Source organism: Lacerta agilis, chromosome 12 (genome assembly GCF_009819535.1).
Source record: "Lacerta agilis isolate rLacAgi1 chromosome 12, rLacAgi1.pri, whole genome shotgun sequence".
In the NCBI taxonomy this organism is placed as follows: domain Eukaryota; kingdom Metazoa; phylum Chordata; class Lepidosauria; order Squamata; family Lacertidae; genus Lacerta; species Lacerta agilis.
The window spans coordinates 9354923-9364033 of record NC_046323.1 but is presented as its reverse complement, the minus strand read 5'-3'; positions in this window follow the sequence as shown (position 1 = coordinate 9364033).

Below are 9111 nucleotides of genomic sequence, written 5' to 3'. Positions count from 1 at the left end.
TTTACTCGGGTACATAATGCACGTGTAAAAAGTACAGAAGTAAGCACCCCTGAAACCTATCAATAACCATTTATACAGCCTATAATAATATATTACCTTTATATACAACCTTTTTCTTCCAAGGAACTCAAGGTAGTGTACATGGTTCTCCTCCTACCCCGGTTCATCCTCACAACAACCCTGTGAGGTAGGTTAGGCCGAGAGGCAGTGACTGGCCCAAGGTCACCCAGAGAGCTTCATGGCTGAGTGGGGATTTGAACCCTGGTCTCCCAGCTCCTAGTCTAACACTCTAACCATTATGCCACAATGGCTCTCACACCTTGCCACGGGAAGCAGTTTTATTCACGTGGGGCTGGGGGCACAAATTTGCCAACAGGCCAGACTTGGTGTGTGACGAGGAGAAGAAACTGCCAGTTCTGGTAGCCTCTTTTCTAGATCTTCATTCTCTGAAATCTGTCTTTTTGCTTCCCTCCACTGTCTGCCTTTTGCCCACAGGAAAAACCCCCTCATGAAAAGGAAACCTATCCTGACTTCTGCCAGGATCCTTTTGGTTAAAACACACGGACAAAATAAATTGCTGTTTCTGTTGGAACGCAGCAGAGCTCGGAAATAATGTTTTTCATATTCCCCCCCCCCAATCCTCGCCACGGCTTCTTTAGAGTTTTCTTCCCCCTCTAAGAAATGTGAGGTTGGCAAGGAATGCGTGAGCCTTCGAGAAAATCCGAGAGGGCAAGGAAAGGAATAACAACCAAAAGCAAGAGCTGACTTCATATAGAGAGCACCTCCTTCCAAATCCCAGACTATTCAAGTGTTGATTCTATTGATAGACACCCGAATATGGAGAAAATTGAGCACCCTTGGCTTTAAGGCTGTGTACACAGTCCCATCTATTCTGCATATAACGCTCTTCTGCAGCTGGTTAGCCAACATCTGTATTGTTGTGAGTTTTGGGGAGTTGTGGGTTAGGCCGTATGCCTTCTAATTCTTGGATCCAGCAAGGATTCAATGGTTGGAATAGCTTCTTGGTGAATTAATGGCCCCTAAGTATGTGCTGCTAAGGTAACAAAGGAAGTGGCTCTGTGCTAGATGGCAACTCCTCAACTAGCTAGTAGTTAGAAGGACAAAAGCCAGAGCAGAGTTGTGAGAGAGAGCGGAGCCAGAAGCAGGCTGAAGGCAGAAGCCTGAGAGGGAGAGACATGCTTGATTTCTGCATGAATCCAAGGATATACTGATATATAATTAAGGGAGAAGGAAGACCTTTTGGGGATGTTAGGGTGGTGCACAACAGTATTTATCCTGTAGTTTCTAGAAAATACTGTATATTGATGTAGTTACAGGTAGGTAGCCATGTTGGTCTGCCGTAGTCGAAACAAAACAAAACAAAAATCATTCCAGTAGCACCTTAGAGACCAACTAAGTTTGTTCTTGGTATGAGCTTTTGTGTGCATGCACACTTCTTCAGATACACAGGGTTTCCCCACAGACCAGCTTCAACAAACCATAGTTCTTTTCTGTTTTGTCCAACCCCAGCAAACTATGGTTTGTACAAAATCAGAGTTTGCTCTCTAATGATGATCACAAACCTATTTTTCCAGCATCTTGGGAGGTTCACCTCTTTGGGTTGCACCCCCCCCCCCTCAGCAATATTATATCAGAACCCAAAATGATCGTAACATGATCTCTTAAGGGAAAAACAGCCCCAAAGAAAATATTAGTTTTTCATCTTTTCACAGAGGAATGTCTCTTGATGGATCTCCTTGGAAAAGGCATTCAGTAATGTAGGTCCTGGCATAGAAATGGATTGTTTCAGGTCCTCATTGATCTCACATCAGTAAATGATCATATATAATGGGACAGATGTGAAGTAAGGTTAGATAAAGTTACTTCTGAGCATGTACAGACTGTTGTTCCTTTAGTGCTGAGCAACTGCAGCCTGCTCCAAGTGGCTTAGAATTAAGAACAGGTGGATTTCAGCGTCCTTACTGTGTATAAAATACATATTGGACACAAACTGAATGCAAATTGAGACACTTAATGCATAGTTTCTGACTGATCATTTCAGAATCCTTGATTAACAGTTGAGCATCCCCACATTGCTCAACCAACATGGACCAAACACAACTTGAAATGAAACACTTTGCCAAATATTTTGGGGTTTTGTGCCTAGAAGTATCATGCAAAATATGTGTGATTGACCACAATACGCAACTGCACTGCAATTATTACATTTGAGTGGTGTTTCGCCGCTCTGGTATTCAGGGGAAAAATGATATCTAGATGCATATCTAGATTCTGATCAGTAAGTCTAATGTAAATGGAACTGCAATAGCCAAAGACAGTGAAACATTTACCTAGAGCCCTGCAACAACTCACTGGCTTTCCTGCTGTTTGTTGGGAAATTTGCACAGATTACTGGAGCAGGTCAGCCTGGACTTGATCTATCAAGGCACTTCTTCAGTTCTTAAGCAAGAATGCATACTCTGGATTCTCTGACAAATTTTAGTTATGTCTTAACTTTTAAGAAGTGTTAAATATGCTCTCTTGCTTTATTAATTTAAAACACATCAAGGGTTCAAGGGGGCAGGGGGAGAGACCACTTAAGAGTGAAGTCACCTTACCCCAGTCCTAAGGAATATGGAGCCCAGGTGAAAACTCTCCTAACACTGTACATTTATTGTATGAATTTATTATGCACCTACCATACACTGGGATATGAATTTGTTTGCAGCTCTACTGAAGCTTCTAATCTTCCCCTCCACATTCCCTCCCCCCCCCGCCGCCTCTGAAGTTAGAGGACAGAGTTGGGGGGTGGGTGGCAATGAAAAGTGCCTTTGTTTATTGGATCTGAATTATGAACCTATAGCAAGGGGATGCAGGAAAGCTGTTTTAAAACGTCTGGCAGTCAGAACAGTCTGGTAGCTGCAGGGAACATTTTATTTTATTTATGCAGTGTTTTCACCCAATTAAATGAAAAGTCATAACACGCAGAGCTACCAGAAAATCTGGGGAACTGGCTTTTTTTTTATTTAAGCATAATAAAAAAGGCATATGTGCCGTTTGTGGGTGGCATGGCAAACATTGGTGGTTGTGTTGTGGTCCTATCGACGCTGGGGCAGGATGGCTTTCTGATAACTGTGTTACGCAGAGTCAAGCGCATCATGGGACGGATCATGACCTCATGTAAATCACAGCAATGCAATCAGTAAAAAGTCACACTTCAATGAAGGACCACTGGCTAGCCCCAAGAAAATAAAGCTAAGACTGTCTGGAACGCCTCACCAAAAGCCAGACATATTTAAAATGTGTTGTTGTTTTTGTAAAAAAAAGAAAATGTAAAATGTGTGTGAGCTTTGAAGAATACTTTTCAATATTGCCAACACCAAAGACTTAATTTACCATTAAACCAGCATTTATTTTCTTTTATATGCTGTAAAAAAATACCTGTATATCCTAATAAAAGATTACATTTTGGAACTGCTTCATCCTAGTATGAAACTTTTTCTGCCAGATAGGATTCCACCGTGAAACTAATGAACTATGTCTACCCACAAATATGTTCCACTGAGTTCAATGGGATTTACCCCACGTGTAGGATTGCAGCCAATGGGATATTATGAACATTAATTTTCATATTAAAACAAGAGTTTCTAAATGCTCCTATGTATTGTTCGCCACTTCCATTTTGTTTGTACCACAGCATGCTATCAGAAAGCTCATTCCCTGTTTATTTCAATTACGCATATACATATAGTTAATGTCGTATTCGTTCCAACTTTTGTCTTATCGCATGTGCTTTGGGTTTGTAAAGCTCAAACGCAAACCCATTAAGAACAAGTCCCAACCAGATGTGAAATATTTAATGATGGCATAGCAATGTGGACATTAACAGCACAATTATTCTTACTCCAAGACTGCAGACTTGCATCTCAAACCTATGTACCGGTAGTTTTCATTGGAAGTCATCCCAGTTGTATTTGGTGGCTCTCACTCCCAGGGATATTGACACACAGGATCGTGTAATTGAGCTAAGTGGCTGGTCTTGAAATTGACTGTTCTGGTCCAATAACATGTTATGTGAAGCAGTTGTGTTCATAATCTTCTGTTCAGGGTGTTCCTGCAGCGTTTCTTGGAGACAAAGGTCCTACTTGTGTATACTGAGAGTAATGCAAATGGCAGTGTGAACTGGTCTTTCTTTGGACCTGTATCTGAGGCTGGGAACTGTGGATCAAGTCTGAAACACAACAAGTGCTGGACTATCGGATCTCCTCCTAAAGGATTACATTTCCAGCTGCCGGGGGGGGGGGAGTTTTACTGATTTATAAAATTTATACACCGCTTAATGTAAGAATAAACATCTAGGTCCGAGACAGAACACAACTGCTCACTTTGAGGTGTAGAAAGATCTTTGGAAACATTTTTTATTAGGCTGATACCAAAAGCCACTGATTGCTGTATCTGTCAATTCAGGCAGGTAAAAGATGGTCTTGGTTTTGGCCATACTGGGACAATTTGGGACCACCAGCAAACTATGGCTGGCATCTCAGGGAGGTTCTTCTTTCTCTGAAGACAGGGCTCTTTTGTAGAATGGCAAATCTTCATTACACAACACCTCATGAGAGATTTTTTAAATAAATGATCTACAGTATTTCATTCATTCAAAATAAATATTGGCCTACTTGCTGGATCTCATTCCCTGCCCCTATTATTATTCAAAGCTCTTGAGTTTAGCCAACATTCAGACTTAGCTTGAATTATAAATAGCATAATACACCAAGTACTTTCTGTTAAGGGCAAAACTAAGCCGTGGTTAATCTGACTTTTGGAATACATTAAAATGTACATTAAAATCCCTGCATATCTGTGATTTTCACAACAAGCCAACACCAACATAGTTGTTACTTCTGTGTCTAGAATTTGCACACAAGGAGTATGATGTCAGGGGAAAAGAACTGAAAATGAATTTTATCTGATTGGCAAGAGAGTTTCAAGAACTAAAATGCTAAATAAATATTTCACAGCTGCATTCCCTAGTATAATTTATTTCACATATGCACTTTTAAAAGGATAATAGTTATGTAAAACTGAGCAATTTCTAGACAAACCTTTCAGTGGAATGGAGTGGTAGTTGTTATTGCATCACAGTGAAAAACTGTCCATTGAATTATTACGGGACTACTGAATTTTTTTTATCAAGAAGTTGAGGTTTTGACATTATTGTTGCAATTAATGAAGGAATAAAGTACACAACATGTATTCTGATGAAAAATAATCCTTTGTACAAGGAAGGTAGAGTTTTTAAAACTACAGTTCTGGTTTCATAGTTTGTTCTTTTGTTGTTATAATAATTTTTGGACATGTTGAAGTCTTTCCAGCCTCTCTCACACATGGCAGTAATAGGTACAGACGTTGTTTCTGTCTGGTTTTACTCATGTGACTTACTGGTTGTTTCTCTCTGTGTTATTGCAGCTGACATAAAGGCAGGAGTAAAATATTAAATAAAAATCTAGTTTATTTCACTTTTTGAATATTTCTTTCTCCCTTTTTCCTAGTAGTCAAAAAAAGACAGACTTCTAGGAAACAACAACTTTGTGTAAATGAAAGAGAACTAATTTCCCCTTTTGAACTAACACCCAGACATTTATATCAACATAAAAATGCAGGTTTCCACTCATTATAGCAAAAATAGTCAGTTGAGGGAAATTGGACAAATGGAGGACATAGGAAAGAAATATAGAATTTGAATTTATAGCACAGTGGGGGAAGGTTTCAGGAGGTTGCAAGGTTGGAAAGTGTAATTTTTCCTTTCCCCTCTTCTGAAACTTTCCCCCTCTTTTAAGTTCTAGATTCCTTTTTTCAGGTTGGCTGGAACCATGAATAAGAACACTTCTGTTAGGGGTGAAAATACACTGTGACATAATATTGTGGATCCTACATAACAGGTAGCTTTACAGCTCTATGATAGTAAGTAGGAAAGTGAAGTAGGGCAAATCACAGCCAGGTAATGGTTTCTTGCTAGTGTGCTAAAAAGCATTTATTTGTAAAAGATAGAAAAAGATAAGGGAGAGAGCCTTTTCAGTGGTGGGGCCCCAACATCAGAATACAGTATTTCCCCAAGGGAGATCCTGCTTATATCTATATTGTTGTCCTTTAAGTGCCAGGCAAAGATCTATTTCCTCTGTTATTTTAGCCACAATCACAATCCTGGTGATTCCCCCCCCCCGGCACCTCCTTCTTTAGAAAAATAGCACTGGGAGGACATTAAGTATCATATTGTTTGGTCTACGTAGTAGGCAGAAGACCAGATGTCTGCCTTAAAAGGAGTGGTGAGGGACTTTGTTGTCCCAGAGTGGTTGCAACTCAATGTTCTTCTCTGAGGGGTTGTCCACACTGGAGTTAAATGGGAATTTAAGGTTGCTTATGTCTCTGTTTATTTAGCAATGCCCTCATGATGCCCTTCCCCACTCAGCCCCTATCTCACACATTCTCACTTGTAAATCGGGTTTTCCCAATCTGAGAAAAAGCCTAAAAGGGGGAACAGTGTGTGTGTTGCCAAACCAGTCAGGGCTGAAGGGATTGGGATGGTTCTGACAAGAGGAGATAGGTGAGAAGCCGGTTGCAAATTATGGTCCCCCCCATCCTACTTTATAGGTGTAGAGATCCCTTATCCCGTAAGAGAGAACCTTTTGGGAATGGCACATGCAGAAAGAGAGGAGCGAAATCCATGCATCCATTTGTCCAAAAATAGCAGATCAAGAATAAATATTTGCTTTCCTTTTTATTGTATTGCCATCTGCCGGCCATTCCTTGAAACTACAGGCTGGGATTTAATCAGTGCCAGATTTATGTATAGGCTAAGTAGGCTGAAGCCTAGGGCCTCTAAATCTAGGGGGCCTCACCAGCCCTCCCGCTCCCCAAGACTTCATGTGTGGGCAGGACAACTTGGGCCTCTAAATCTAGGGGGCCTCGCCAGCCTGCCCGCTCTCCCACTCCCAAAATTGTAAACCCAAGACTTCATGCAAGGGCAGGGCAACTCAGGCCCAGCAACTATTAGACTCAGGGCTACCCAGTGGGGCCCAATTTGAAGCAGTGGGACGCAACTTGGTTTTTTTTTTTTTTGTAGGGCCCCAGTTCACACCCAAAGTCTGCAAAATCTCCCAAACCCGAGACAATGAGCCCAGCCACCTTTTATTCACAGTCGCATAAGCACTACACTACAGCATGGCCTGCACCCAATGTTGTTTTTGTACAATCTTGTTTGTCCTCAGTAAACAAAATTATATTATCAATGTATACAAGCAGAAAAGTTGTTTTCCTTCATTTGCAAGGAATCATACAAAACAAAGTGGCACTAATAAAGAAACGTTCCAGTGTGGCAACAGAAAGCAAACTAAAAATGCTTTTGCAGTTGATCAAAACTATCCAGCAATATCAAGTTATAGGAAAACTGGTGCTATTAACAGTAATCCTTCTGGTTGGTTAATTGGTTTGGCAACTTCCAGGCACATGATGTGTGATGCTAATTATTTTCCCCAAGAGTTAAATGATAACTGCCCAGCGGCAGCTACTGGAGAGGGTGAGGGTCAGATGACTTGTCAATCCCAGCAGGTATATAAGAGGACGACCTGGGTCAGATGACATGTCATATGACTTGTCAGTCTTGTCAGATGACCCAGGTCAGATGACTTGTCAATCCCAGCAGGTATATAAGAGGACGACCCGGCCTGCGGCCTGCCCAGGCCCATTGCTTTCTATTCCCATACGTTGTTGCCCAGGGAGCGCAACTATGCTCAAATTGACAAAGAGGTATGTGCCATTCCCTCTGATGCAGATCTGATATATATATATTGGGGTGGGGTGGGGTGGGGGTAGGGTGGGGTGGGTTTGCACATGTGCCCATCAAGCTGTGTGTGGGAATTATCCTGCCCAGGCCCTCTCCAAACACCGCTTTGAGACAGAAAAGAGATGTCCTTTTAGAACAAGGGTTAGGATCTCCTCCTGCATCTCCTCATGGGCAACCTTCCAGATTTACAACGGGAATAACCAGCTAAATCTGGTTTGGGCTGATTCACATTCTATGGCTATTTAAATGTGCTTTTGGTGGGTGAGTGTGATTGGTTTTGCATGATACTTTGTCTTCTATGTGTAAAGCATCTAAATTGAGAGCCAGTTTGGTGTAGTGGTTAGGAGCGGCAGACTCGTAATCTGGGGAACCGGGTTCGTGTCTGCACTCCTCCACATGCAGCTGCTGGGTGACCTTGGGCTAGTCACACTTCTCTGAAGTCTCTCAGCCCCACTCACCTCACAGAGTGTTTGTTGTGGGGGAGGAAGGGAAAGGAGAATGTTAGCCGCTTTGAGACTCCTTCGGGTAGTGAAAAGCGGGATATCAAATCCAAACTCTTCTTCTTCTTCTTCTTCTTCTCATTTTGCATGATTCTGTTGGAAGTGTCCTGGGATTAAAGGCGGTATACAAATTAAGTATAATAATAATAATAATAATAATAATAATAATAATAATAATAATAATGACAATAATAATCATAGTGATAAATAAAAATAAAGAATGATGATAATAAACAATAATTGTGATGATGATGATGATGATGATGATAATAATAATGGGTGAACGGTCTACATAAAGAACAAGAGGCGGCATGACTGGGGTGGAGCTGTTGGGGGGGGGGCGGCGACAGATCCAGCCTCCAAGGAGCGCCCTGCAGCTGCTCCTACAGAAGCGGCCAAGGCATTCCTTGGAGGCCGGACCTTCTGCCTCTCCTGTCTGAGACGGGACCGCCTCACTTTGCTTCGCGGGTGGGGCCGGCCCCATTGCAACGGACGACAAGACCGAGGGGAGGGCCTTTCCCCCCTACGCTTCCCTAAGGAAAACGGCAAATGAGGGACAGAATGCTAGTCCGCATAATTCTCCGTCCCCCCGCATCGTCTTTAAAGCCTGGGATCATTCGGACAGGTCATCGGCTCCCTCCACCCACCCACCCCGCATTCCGCATTCTGGATCCGCATTCCGCTAACAGTACCAAGCGCCCCTTAGGGCTCAACATCCGGGAACAGGTAGTTGAGCGAAGCGCCGCTTTCTCTCCACCCCCGCTCCCCTGC